The sequence below is a fragment of the Elephantulus edwardii genome, unplaced genomic scaffold, assembly GCF_000299155.1.
Source record: "Elephantulus edwardii isolate Elephantulus edwardi_28Jun2011 unplaced genomic scaffold, EleEdw1.0 scaffold00015, whole genome shotgun sequence".
NCBI classification, from domain to species: domain Eukaryota; kingdom Metazoa; phylum Chordata; class Mammalia; order Macroscelidea; family Macroscelididae; genus Elephantulus; species Elephantulus edwardii.
Genome location: NW_006399765.1, coordinates 9,314,615 through 9,328,685, shown reverse-complemented (window position 1 = coordinate 9,328,685; position 14,071 = coordinate 9,314,615). Strand labels below are relative to the sequence as shown.

The following is a 14,071-nucleotide window of genomic DNA, read 5'->3' as shown; positions in this document are numbered from 1 at the left end:
AGGTAATTAGAGGGTTTCAGCTAAAGTTTGTTCAGTCATCCTTGTTTCATCCATGTTTCAGGATGCGCGTGAACTCAATGTAATTGAAATTCCCCTTTTTGTTGATCGGAGCTTCTCTGTGGAGCTTCTCTGTAGAGCTCGTCCACTTCGTCTGTAAAGCGGTCCCCCGTGGTGGTCAGCAGCTCTCTTAGGTAGTCTTCTTGAATGGTGCCTGTTGCTTCTTCATCAAAGTAGGCAAAAGCATTTCTGATGACATCCTCTGGATCTGTCCCACTGAGCTTCTCCCCAAACATTGTGAGGAACATGGTGAAGCTGATGGGCCCTGGACCCTCGTTCATCATGGCTTTCAGGTACGCATCTGTCTTGTTCTTCCCTAGAGAGGCCAGCGTATCATGCAAGTCCTTGTCGATGAAGCCATCTCTGTTCTGGTCAATCATGTTGAAGGCCTCTTTGAACTCCTAAATCTGGGACTGATCAAATATGGCAAACACGTTGGACGTTATGTGGTGAGGGCGCTTCTTGGTAGTCTTGGCCTTGGCCTTTTTGCTCACCATGGTGGCTGTTTAATTCATGAGATGCTGGGACCGGGCTCTAGATTTTTTTCTAATCTAACTTCATACTGCAAGATGACACTGAGTTTTCAAATTTAATGCCACATTCTTCCTCACGTAGTCTCATTTCTCAGATTATTTGCTCAGTATACAGACTAGATAAACATGGTTTAGAGAGGACACAATCTTGACAAACATTTTCTGATTTTAAACCATACAGTATTCCCTTGTTCTGTTTGAATGACTTTCTTCTGTACTATGTACAAGTTCCACAATTAACATTCTTAAATTCCCATTTGTTACAATGTCACCCATAAAAGGTAATGATCCATAAAGTGGAATGCCTCTGTGTAGTCAAGGAAACTCAGGTAAAGATTTTACCAGTCTTCTGTGTTGTTGTTTTTCAGCCATGAGCCATCTATCTGAACATTACCTGTTTTACATTTTTTTCAGAATCTGGCTTGAACACTGGAAGTTCTGGATGGTCTGTCACAATGTTTCTAAGTTATTCTCAGTAAGATTCTACTTGCATGTGGTATGTCTGTTAATTTCTGAATTCTGTTGGATCACCTTTCTTTTGAATAGGCCTGCAGCATATAGATCTCTTCTAGTCAGCTAAGATCTCTTCTAGTCTAGCTAAGAAATTCTTTCCTAAATATTTTTGGCATAGAGGATTGAGAATTTGCAGCATTATATCCATTTGTTGAAACATTTCAATTGATAGTCCATCAGTTTCTGGAGCCTTTAGTGATGCTTAGACCTCTTCCTCCACTATTATTTGTTCTTGATCATGTATCACACTCACGAAATGACTGGCTGTTGATCAATTATTTTTGGGACAGTTATTCTGTATATTCCTTCTATTTTTTAAAAAAGTTATTTTAGAGAAAAGTTTACATAGCAAATTAGATGACCTTTTAACAACTTTTATATAAATATTCTGTTGCCACTGATTACTATTTTATGTCTTGGCATTCTCATTGTTTCCATTCTGTTTATTCTGTTTCCATTGATCTCTACCCCTTCCCCACACCTTTGCCCTGGAACACACTAAAGATCATATTTTAGCTTTCATAGACTAGATCTAATTTTCTTCAACTTTAACTTGCATGTGAATAATTGATGGTCTGTTTCTAGGTTGGCCCCTAGCTTTGTTCTGACTGATAATAATGAGATTCTCCATCGTTTTCCCACAGAGTTAGTCTATTTGATTTCTGTGTATTCCATCTGGAAAGGTCCATATTATACAGAAGCCATTTATATGTTATTGGAAAAAAGGTATTTCCAATGAATTCATTATTATTCTTGCAAAATTCTTTTATGCAATCCCCCACATGATTTAGATTACCACAGTCTTATTTTCTTACTTATTCTCCTTACTTGTTTCCAACTTCTACGTTATAATACTGTTTGACTTGGAATCAGGAAAGGTATGGGTCAGGACTGTATATCCTTTCTCCATATTTATTCAATTTGTATTCTGAGCAAATCATTCAAGAAACTGGACTTTACAAAGAAGGGTATGGCATCAGGATTGGAGGAAAACTTATCAATAACCAGTGTTATGATGACATAACTTTGCTTGCTGAAAGTGAGGACTTGAGACACTTGTTGGAGAGGATCAAGAACTACAGCTTTCAATACAGATTACATCTCAACATCAAGCACACCAAAATCCTCACCATGGGACCAATGGGAAATATCACGAATGGAGAAAGGAATGAACTGTCAACAATTTCATCTTGCTTGGATCCACAATCAACACCCTTGGTACCAGCAATTAGGAGATCTGGCGACATACAGCAGTGGGATCTGCTTTTAGAAGCTCTCCAAAATCCTGAAGAGCAATAATGTCAGTCTAAAGACTTAAGTGTGCCTGCCTCAAGTAATAGTTTTTTTTCCAATTATCTTCTATGCATCTGAGTGCTGAACAATAAAGGACAGAAGAATCACTGTCTTTGAGCTATGGTGTTGGAGAAGAGTACTGACTATCCCGTTGACTGCCAAAAGAACAGATATGTCCTGGAGAAAATAAAACCAGAGTGCTTGATCTTGGAGGCAAGGATGGCAAAGCTTTGTCTCACATGTTTTGGGAATGCTGTTAAGAGAGGCTATTTCTTGGAAAGGGCTATCATGCTTGGAAAGGTGGACAGTCGGTGAAAGAGAGGAAGACCCTCCACAAGATGGACTGACACAGTGACTGCAGCAATGGGCTCAGGTGTGTGAGAGACGAGGATGGCACAGGATAGGACAGGGTTCGATCTACTGTCCAGAGGGTCATTTTGAGTTATAATTCTACTCAACGACACTTAACATTATAATCATTACTAATAATCAGTGTAACCTGATTGTTTTGTTTGATCTGACTTCAAAGGTAGAAAAATCTTCAATTTCTTCATCATTGGCAGTAGTAGTTGGTATATACATTTAACTAATAGTGTATGTAAATAATAGTTGTATTAACTAGCCTTCCTTGTAGATATGTGGATATTACCCTGTTACTTAGTTACATTTCAGAATGTTGTTATGTGCCAGTGAGTCAGAACTGACTCATAGCTGACTCTCCAGTGAGTTCTCAGAGGCAGTTAAGTCACACAGGAGTTGACTACACATCTTTCTCCTATAGAGAAGCTAATGGACTTGAACTGTGTACCTTTGGGTTGGCAGAACTTCTTACTCTCTAGACCACCAGAGCTCCCTATATTTCAGGATAGACAGTGAAATGTTCTTTCTGCTAATGAATGTGAGAATAGTCTTCTATTTGTCACTTCTGGCTTAGCAGATTCAAAACGGCCAATACTAGTTCATGTCATACTCAACAACTTCCAGTTTTCTTTGATCCAGACTTTGTAAGTTCCACATTCTGACTATTAAAGGATATTATTAGTTTTAGTTTTGAGTTGCCCCACACATCAGTGAATGAGGATCCCCAAAACTTTACTCCATTCAATTCATTAAGGCTGACTCTCCTTTAAGGGAGCTTTGCTGGCTCAGTGGAAAGGACCTGTGTTGCAAACCTAAACACACACAGTTTGAATACACCAGCTGCTCCGTGGGAGGAAGATGGGCAACTTCCTTCCGTGCAATTTACCGTCTCTGAGAACATGCTGGATGGTCAGTTCCAACTGGACGGGACATAACAAGTATCCTGAGGTATACTCAGTTGTACCATGAGTACCTTCCAACATGAGGAATTCCTTTTCCGGCACTTTATGTCTACTAGTCAGTTTTTTCAGAAGTAGATTGCAAAGTCCTTCTTCCTAACCTGTCTTATTCTAGGAGATCCACTGAAACCTGTGGCACCCTGCTGGTATTTGAAAGACTGGTGGTATCTCAGCAACACACAAGTCACAACAGATGACAAGGTGACAGAGGAGTAGTGTTCTCCCATCTTTAAATGACATAATATTGTACCAACCCACTGTTCTAGAAGTCTCTTGAGAAGATAGGTAGGAAAGGGCTTTCTGGTCCATGCATCTCTCAAACAGAGTCCACAGAGTGGCTGTAAAACAGCAGGCCCTCTAGGGATTCTACAGGTTAGGCTAGAGGCATCTGCTCTGCAAGAAAAGTCAGGAGAGAGTATGTCTCATCTTCCCTAAGGGGCTAGGTTTCCTTAGAAATGAAAGCTGTCAGGGAGCTCTGGTGGCCTAGTGGCAAGAAGCTGCACTGCAATCCCAGAGGCCCGCAGTTCGAATCCATCAGATGCTCTGCTGGAAAAGGAGGGACAATCTCCTCCTATGTACCAGTCAGATCTGATTTGACGGTACACACACAGAATAAAAAATTTAAAAAAGGGAAGGGAAAAAAAAGAAATTAAAGCTGTCTACCTGTTCCATGCTTCCTTTGCTCCATCACTGTTCTAATATTTTAATACAGTGCCCATTGGTCTCTGGCCTTGCCAAGCATCCCTCTAACATCTCCCCACCATTCTCTTTATGCCATTACTCTTCAGGTCAGCACACAAGGCTTTCAGCTTGCAGAGCTTTGCACTGGTTGCTCCTAGTGCCTGGAACATCCTCCCTCCTCACAAACGCCTCCCTTCATTCTCCAGGTGTGCTCCAGTATTACTCCCTCTGAAAAGTCCATAACTGTCCCACACTGGGTCAGTTCTTCACATTTCTATGTACTGCAGCCCTTTACTTAACGTACTGTTTTACAGGAAGAGTCCTACCCTCCTGCTTCTGCCTTTAGACTTGAAGCCCCTTGATGGCAGGGGCCATGAGTTCCCATTCTGTGACTCCATTTCCAGCCCAGAAGAGATATTCTGGCAAATGCCTGACAAATCTCCTCTTTGACTTAGCCCACACAATGGTCCAAACTTCCATGGTCCATACCCTGAGGACCTCATGGATGCATCAAGAAGATGCATGTCTAATCGCAACCTCCTTCCCAAAGGTTACTGCCTAGGAACCCCTGTGAGTACAGTTCTATTGATATACATGGTGTCATGATAAATCAGAACTGATGGCAACAGGTCCTTCAGAATACAAAAGAAGTGCTGGAGCAAGTCTTAGCTACAAGCTTCCCCCTCACGTCCGTAAATCACACTACTTGATTGTTCTTCCAGTCATTTCTCAAAGTGCAACATGGTGACATTTAGGGAGATCTCTTTGAAAGAACATCAATCAGTAGGACAGGTGCTTACCTCCCGATCCTGCACACAAAATTCCAGCCTCACGATGGCACAAGTGTTAGAAACAGTACAAATTGGCTGAAAGTCTGAGACTACTAATTATGATTACTAGTTGCTACCTTACACTTGCATTTTAACTTAACATCACAAAATCCTGCTAGGAATGTTTTCTCCATCTCCCCTTTACTGCTCTGGAAACTGAGGCTCAGAAAGGTTGAGAGATTTGCTCAGTGTCACATAGTGAATCATTTTCTATAATGAAGTTCAAATCCTACAGATTTCAACTTTGAGAGCCCAATTTTTATAGCATCTCTCAGGTAACAAAAACATAACCTTACTTCATTAACTCTAATGCACACATTTCTACAAAGCATAGACATTACTACAGAGAGACAAATTTGGCCTTTCCCTGCTGTTATCAGACTTTGACCACAAAGACTCCAAACTGACATTTCAAGGAACACGTGAAGAAAAGGAAACTTTACCTCCACAACTCTGACCCTTCTGGAAGCTGCTCTGCCCTGATGTTTTTGCAAATACATGGATTACCTCCTCAGGTGCAGGCTTCCTTGTAAGATGTTTTTCTGCTCTCACAAAGAGATCTGTGACATCACTGCCTCTCAAACTCTGTCTGTCTCCTCCTAGGATAGCTTCCCACCTGTAAAAGTGTATGCTGCACTAGGTTAAGGATGGTACAGATTTCAGTGGGCATGCTACTTCTGGTTGATTAAGATTGCCTGCCTATCTTAAGAAGCAGCCTAAAGCTGTGTCTGGTTCAGTGGGAAAAAGAGCACTGTAAATTGAGGATGTTATCTACCCTGTGTCTAGCTGTCAACTTCAAGGTGTTTCTTGTCCCTTCAAAAGACGATCACCACAGCTGCAGCATTATTCACAATAACAAAGGGATGGAAGCAACTCAAGTACCCATCAACAAACAAATGGAGAGAAACGATGTTATAATAGTGACACAACATTGAAAAATCAATGAAGAATTTGTGAAACACTATACAACTTGGATGAGTCTAGAAGACATTATTGCCGAGGGATCTAAGTCAGTCACAAAATAGCATAGTATCACTACTACAAAAAGCTAGAGAAAAGTTTACATACAGAGAGTATCAATCTAGTAGTTATCTGGTAAGGGAATTAGGAGAGGGTGTTGAAAACGAATTGACAAGGAACACTTACTAAGAGATGTTCAGTCCTTTAACAGTTCTACTGAAACACAGAAGCTTAAGATTTGCAGAGAACTTAACTTAGAGAGTTAATTGCCACCATTAGCATTCACTGTTTACTCTGGCTTCACCTCTACTTCCATCAGCCCCCTTTCTTTTTTTTTTTTTTTAATTTTGTGTACGTGTACCGTCAAATCAGATCTGACTGGTACAGGAGGATATTGCGCCTCCTTCTCCGGCAGAGCGTCTGGTGGATTCGAACCGTGTTCCTTTGGGACTGCAGTTCAGTTTCTTGCCACTAAGCCACCAGAGCTCCCCAATCAGCCCCCTTTCAAAGCTATCTTCTTAATATGGGCTAGTAAGGACCACTGAGAAATTCCCTACAATGAACCTGTTATCTAATTGCTTTGCTTTTTCTCATCATAAATACAAAAGTCACAAAATAAAATGTTTAAAACTACTTAAGCATGAACTTTCTGTTTTTACTTTAAATATAGTAATGATTATATAGTCTACCTACAATCTTTTTCCTGAGAGTCAATCCAGTATAAAATAAAGTCAGTGAAAGTCTATCAGGGCAGTACAGAATGTGTTTTTTATCACAGAATTTGGAAAGAAGCTAGATAGGACATCTTATAGTGATAAAAAACAAAACAAACAAGATAAAGAATTTTATATAGATATATAGTGTGAGGTAGAAATCCAAGAGGGCGTGGGAAATGTTCCTTTATTCTATCACCCAATTACTGTTACCATCAATCTACACCAAAATTTTTTCCACCACAATCATTTTGGAATGATAACCTTTCTAGAAAGAACTAGAACCTCTGCTTCAACCTAAAAAGTAGCAGTGTGGAACAGAAAGAGCAGTGAAGTTGTACTTCTACTTCTTTATTTTTATCACTCCTACAAACAGCACCACACCCCTTGACAACAGGAGAAACAACAGGGCTTTGTGGACAGTGAAAGAGTACAGGAAAGAAGGCTGATAATAAAACAGGGAATGTGAAGATGTCTTTCCTTGACTTACAGAGAGATAAGCACTACTAGGATAAGTATCATTAGTTCTGATGCTAATTTGAAATAAAGATCACTTTCAGTTATGCTCATTCTCACACTGAATACAGCAACACTTATGGCTCCTACAGGATGAGCAAAGCTGTTTGCCTCAGACCTATCCAGACTCCAAGACCTGAGGGCCCAGCTGGGCTCAAATGGACTTGCCTGCCCTTGAGGGGTGCCCCAGGTTTATTTCATGCCTCCCTTATTCCCACAATCTATCAAATATTTCCCACCTCCAGGTTTTCACATGCCCTTCCGGCTTGGCCCTGCCTGCCTTCTTCAGGTCACCTTCCCAGAGATGCTCAGCACCTTGTTTCCTTTGGGGCTCTTATCTCAATCAGATAGCATCCTGATGATTTGTTACCTGCTAGGATGGGTACAGCTAGCTAGAGGGAAGCTCCAAGAGGAAACAGATAAAGCTAATCATGCTCGTGCTCTCTCCTTTCCCCCTGGCTCTCAGCACACAGTACTGGCACTTGTGAGTATAGGAACAGCTGATTGTTCAGTGTTACTGAGACAAGAGTGTGGAACAGGGAGGAGTTGGAGCGCTCCCACACACTGCTACATGTACCCCCTTTGAAGAAACTGCTGGGGCAGGTAGTAGCAGTAACAGCTCTGCCTTTGCTGTCAGCCAAGCCCCAGCTCCTCTGACTCCACCCGGCCCCACAATGGCTGGAAATAGGCAGACACCTCCTGACTGCTACATCAGAAGTGTGGGGAGCTGGAGGGAAAGAGGAGTAGTTCCAGGAGAGGCTGAAACTATATCACATCTATTCCCAGCACATTCAGTAACAGGCTCCTCCCATGGTTCCCAATGGGAGATGCCTTGATGGACTGATAAACCTGGCAGACCCTTCCAGCCTTGGGCAGTTGGCTTCAGCTTGATCTCAGTGGGCCTCACCCCTGGAGGTTGCAACCCATCCCTACCTCCCTTCAAACTCTCAAAAAACCTGAAGCTAGTCCTGAAGTCACTCCCTTTCGACAGCTTGGCATGCCTGACCCTATGCCCCTATCAGAGCCATCAAATGACTGATTCTTCTGCAAACACCATGCTCAGTCTTCCTCCACCTTCCAGGGAAGAAGTCACTCCTGTCCTCTCTCCCCCTTTGGATATTAATGACAGCAACAAACATTTTTTTTCAAGTGCTCCTCCTGCACCAGGCAATCTGCTCAGTACTATGCACATGTTCTCTCGCCCTCACGCTGAGATCACAGTAATGGAACATCAGGATCTCTGCTCTGAAGGTCAGTCAGCTTTCCCCAGGTCTCAGTTTCTATGTGGCAGCCTGACTCTAGACCTTTGCTCCTAACCACTGGTCGGCACACACTTCTGGGGAGGAGGTGGGCTCTGGCCCACTGGCCTAGCTCAGATGCACACACAGCTGGACTCTATAAACGTCACCTTTCTCCATTCTGATGGAGCTGCACAGCCACTGTGGATCATCAATACAGTCATTCAACAAAGGCTTCCTGAGACTTTGTGTGCTTGTGTGTGCAGTCAGGGATTGGGCTCCAAGCTAACATTGGTTCTGTGTATGGAGACCTTGATTTATGCAGGCAAGAGAGATAGATACACAAAAATTACACTTGAGACAACAATTCTGTTACCATATCTGCTTTGGCAAGTCTGAAAATTTCCTTAGAAAAAAAGCACAGAGAAACAGCAATTTGAGATCCTAGCTAGTTAGATAACAGTTAATCTTTACAACAAAAAGACCAACTGACTGGGGAGTCAGGATACCCTCTCATTAAATCCAGTGACCAAAACGGAGTCAAATGAACAGGCAGAGCTGGAAGAGCTCTCTCCAGCTGAGAAACTGGAACCTGAGCTCCAAAGCCAAGAGGGGTCCTGCCGAAGGGCTGCCCACAAAAGTAACAGAAAGGTGAGAAGCTGTGGCTCCTGCTTGCCAGCTTCTATCCTCTCCAAGTCCCTGAAACTAGGAGCACGACCTGGGAAAAAAAAACACTTCCAAGCCATCAGGTACTGAGAAGAGACCACCTGTGGCTGAGGTAAGTGCCCACCAGTCAGAAATTTAGTCTCTCACTGAGGAGACAGTGTGCTGGCTCTTACCTTCAGGGAGGGTGGCACTGTTCTGTGAGAACACAGACGGCCAGGGTTCCTTGCTCACCTGGCTCCAGAACAGCCCTGCCCCGGAAGGACGGGATTTAAAAGGCAGGAGCTCTTCACCTGGGGCCCAGGCTGGGACACACCCAGGAGGCTGACTTCACCAGGGAACCCGTCTGACTGGCCGTCTCCCAGACAGCCACAGGCCAGGCCAGAATAATATGGCCTGTCTGTAGCTTGGCGCCTCTCTTGGGCAGTGCCCCACCTGACCACTCCACTAGCGAGGTCTCTGGACAAGGGCAGTAGGAGGTGGAAATGAGCCCACTCCAGCCTGGTCTGGCGCTGAAGCAGCTGCTTTCTGCTTTTTCTTTCACTTTGGTTTTTAACCTCAAAGTGAAACTAAAGACTAGGATGATGGGAGAAAGACGGTGGAAGTTAGTGGCTGGAGGTCAAAGCGATCAAACATCTGTCTTCTAGATTTGGGAGAAGTCCTCCACTTCTCCACGTCTGTTTTTCTGTGGAACAAATGGGAGGGAGGAACTGGACTGATTATTTAAATGGTGTCTTAAACTAGAAAAATAGCAAACTTCCCCTTCCTCATCCCTACCACCACAAAAGGTTGAAAAAGAGCTGCATGATTGACCCATAGGTCCCCAGAAATCCTTTCTGGAGGATGACGAAACAGCAAACATCTGGCTTCATAGTAGAGAATCTCTAGGCTCCTGAGGTCCCAGTAATGTAGGGCAGAACAAACTCAGGAAGTCACCTTAAGCAGGAGTCTGACGCTGTCTTGACATAGCATCAGGAGACAACAGCTGTCCTTAAAATCTCAGCTCAAGGGCAGATAAAACCATTTGCTAAGACAGCAGCCCACTGAGGACTGGCCCAAACATCAAACTCACTCTACTGCCCCTAAGGTGCCCAGCCATGCCCAACCAAATGTGACACTGTTTCCAACTGGTTGGCCTCCCACTAGCCCAATGACATGAAAAAGGCAGGGACGATCCTCCCCACCTTTCAGGAGGAAAACTGAGGCTCAGAGGGCAGGGTCACAGTGGCTGAGCCAGCACTGGGATTCAGAAACTTAGTAAATATTTGTTGGATAAGTGAGCTCACGGCCCAGCTGTTGCCAAGAAGGTGCAGCACACACCAGAGACCTCGAGGAGGAGGACTTGGCACAGGAGGGGGGAAACACCTTTCCCTGGAGACCAAGTCACAACAGCGTCATCTCTCCCTTCCCTGCTCCACTCCTGTCACTCCTCCAGCCCACTTCCTTTCACTCTTCACAGCTCTATCTATACTCAGAAGTGATACCTCCTTGGTTGGAAACTACTAAGTGACACTGGCCAAGGTCCTTCCCTCCTTTGGCCTTGTCCCATCTGTACAACTGTGGGCTGGGTTAGAATGGTGGTTTCTTTACCAAGGACCTCTATCAGGACCCAGTGATAGTGGATGAGGTTTTAAATATACATACATACATGCATATACATACACACACACACACGCACGTGCGCACACACTCACAGTATGGAAAAGAGGGCAATTTTAAAATACCTACAGTTATTGTTTTTTAAAATTTTTAAAAAATGTATTATTTTTGTATGTGTACTTGAGGGAAGCCGAATATCAAATTTAATAATAGACCAAATGCTGTATCGGGAAATGAGGGAGCCTTAATACAAGCTGAAGGTCACCTTGTGACACTGGGGCATTCCTTAGGAGTCAACATTGTTCTTAGTTTGTATCAAATTAATCCCTCCCTCTTGAGATTAACATAAAGAGGAACTTGGCCTTATCTGTAAAAGATTTCACCATTATCCTTTGTTTTGTACTTCCTTGTGATTTTACTTTTATTATCTTATGATTCTAAATAAATACTCAGAGAAGCATGGCTTGAGGGCTTCAGTCGAGAACTGCTGACCCCCTGTTTTATGCTCTCTGCTCTATCTCATTCCTGGCTGTTTGTCTCTTTATTAATAATTATAAAATTATTCTATTCTTTGGGACCCTCGGTCTGCAACATGTACTGTCCTCCTTCTCCAGCAGAGCATCTGGTGGATTTGATACCTACCAGTTTTAAGTGCACAGAATAAAGCAGCAACTTCTCTTGTAGGAACTGATCCCACAGAGAGGCAAGTGCACATCCATAAAGACAAGTGTGGAAGGGTGTTCACTGCAGTGCTGTCTGCAGTAGCAAATGGGGAACAACTTAATGTCTTTCAGAGGCGGACTGGATAAGTAAGTATCTGATGGTGTACCCATCGCTGGAATGCCAACCATTGTGAAAAAAGGAGGCCAAGGATCAGGGCACCCACAGAAAACAATCTACAGTACAGACTTTTATGAAAAAGACAAGGGACAGTGGAGAAAAATTCTTGACCTTAAAACCCCCAAATTGGCCATGAAGCTAATCCTGATTCACAGTGTTCTCCTAGGACAGAGCAATTGATACAAGAGCAGAATGCCATGCTTCTTCCATGAGCAGCTGGTGGATTTGAAATGATCTTTTGGTTAGCACTACAACACTTTGATCACAACTCCACCAGGTCTCATTTTTACATATCCAGTGCCATCAAGTTGACTGACTGAGGGCAAACATCCAGCCGGTTTCCAAGACTAAAATCTTAACAGATTGCCTCCTATTCTATGGAGTGGTGTCACACCACTAACATTAGGGATAGCAATCCAACATGTACCTCATTACGTTACCATAGCTGCCTACATGTGTGTGTATATACACACACTCCTGTGTGAGGGCGCTGTTGCTATGTACAGTCAAGAGTTGGAACTGACTCATAGCTGATCCCCCAGCACGTTTTTCGAGGCAGTAAACTGCACCAGACCAGTTTGCCCATCCTCCTTACACAGAGCAGCTGGTGAATTCATACCATGTGCCTTTGGGTTGACAGCATAGTCACTATACCATGACATAGAGACACACACAGAGTACTTGGAGACTAGGTGTCTAGGTGGAGAGAGATTGAATCTTCAGTGAGTGCTTTTTAATAAAGTTTAAAAATTTAAACCACATAAATCTACTATTTAGTCAATAAAAATATAATTTGCACACATAAAGACAGTACACACAGAGAAGTCTCTAGACCCAGATCTCAGCAATCAGATTCCCTGGAAGCAGGGCTCAGCTATCCAGATTTTAAGAAGTCCCCTCAGGGGCTGTGGGTCTAACCCTGTAGAATAGGAAGGCCAGCCCAGGGTGGACTGAAGCAGCCTGGACATATTGGGTCCTGGGAGGGGAAGAAAGCCTCCAGGAAGTCTCTGAAGAACAAAATGGCCTTGAGGTATGGGAAGCAAAGGGCTTTTAAGAAGCAAAGGATATTGGGTTATATGATAGGTTTGGGTTTGTTTTGGGGGGGGATATTTTTTTTTTTTAGAAAGTTCACAAATCATATTGGTTTTCATTCATTCGGATATATTCTGTTTTATAACATTAATTATAATTGATTAATGTAATTACAATGCTAGAGAACTCTGGTAGCCTCTTGGGCAGGGAACTGCAGTGCCAAAGGTTCAAATCCACCAGGTGCTTCTCGAGAAAGACAGGCAATCTCCTTCCATGTGAGTTACAGACTCTGAAAACCATAGGCCCAGTTAGGAGCTGTCCTGACTTGATGGCAATGAGAGTTAGTTGGGTGTTAATCAAAAGGTCAGTGCTTCAAAGCCACCAGCTTCTCTGAGGGAGACAGAGGCAGCATTCTGTTCTGATAAGATCTGCGGTCTTAGAACCCTAATGGAGGGTTGCCACGAGGTGGAATTGACAGCAGCAAGTCCTTTCCAGCCCTGACATCCTAGAATTTGCCTTTATTTAGTATCATTTAATATTAAAGGAGGCAGGAAGGGTCCCCAGCTCAGCACATGGCCATAGGGCTCTACACCTGTGCAGGCTGTAATGAAATATTTGGAGGCTGCAGAAAATTCAGGCCAGGATCTTAGACACAGCAGCCTTGGGGCGCCTGCCCCCCTGGAGAGTAGGAGCAGATGGTCTTCTGCTGACATGCCCTTCTTCACTCTCTTGTTAATAATTAAGACATTACTGGAGACCTCTTTTGTCACTTTTGAAATAATTCCATTTGCAGAGACTTGCTACCTTGGCTTGCTTTACCATTTGGCTGTGGCTAAGGGCTCACAGTCCCTAGGGTAAGATCCAGATCTAAGCCCTGAGTCCACACTATAGGTGTGTGCAGTAGAAAGAGTGCAGGATGGTCAGGAGCCTAGAGCTGGCTGGATCTCTAAGAGGCAGCGGGCTCTGAGAGGACAGTTAAGGCTGTTCTACCTGCCACCTCCATGGCTAGTCCACTGCCTGGCACAGAGCAAATGAAGATTTGTTCTACAGGCAATGAATTCAGCCACTGAATTGCTGAGTGACTTTGGTCAAGTCACTTTCTATTGCTGAACCTCTGTTTCCTCTTCTGGAAAATGAAGATGACAAGAATAACATGGGTGACAATGCTTTTCAAAAAAACCTCAACAAAACAGGCTAAAAAAAAGTTATGTTTTGGTTTTTTATTTTAGTCAAATTTAGTATGGAGGTGGTCTGTATATTAACTTTAGCTGCACTCATGTTAAT

At 43.3% G+C, this 14,071-nt stretch overlaps 1 protein-coding gene and 1 pseudogene across 2 annotated transcripts in view; both read right to left on the bottom strand.

Annotated features, from left to right (window-relative positions):
* DLGAP4 (discs, large (Drosophila) homolog-associated protein 4) overlaps positions 1–14,071 on the bottom strand; it is a 92,513-nt gene that overhangs the window by 46,139 nt on the left and 32,303 nt on the right. The gene's annotated exons all lie outside the window — the stretch shown is intronic.
* Positions 32–572, bottom strand: LOC102846982 (annotated as a pseudogene).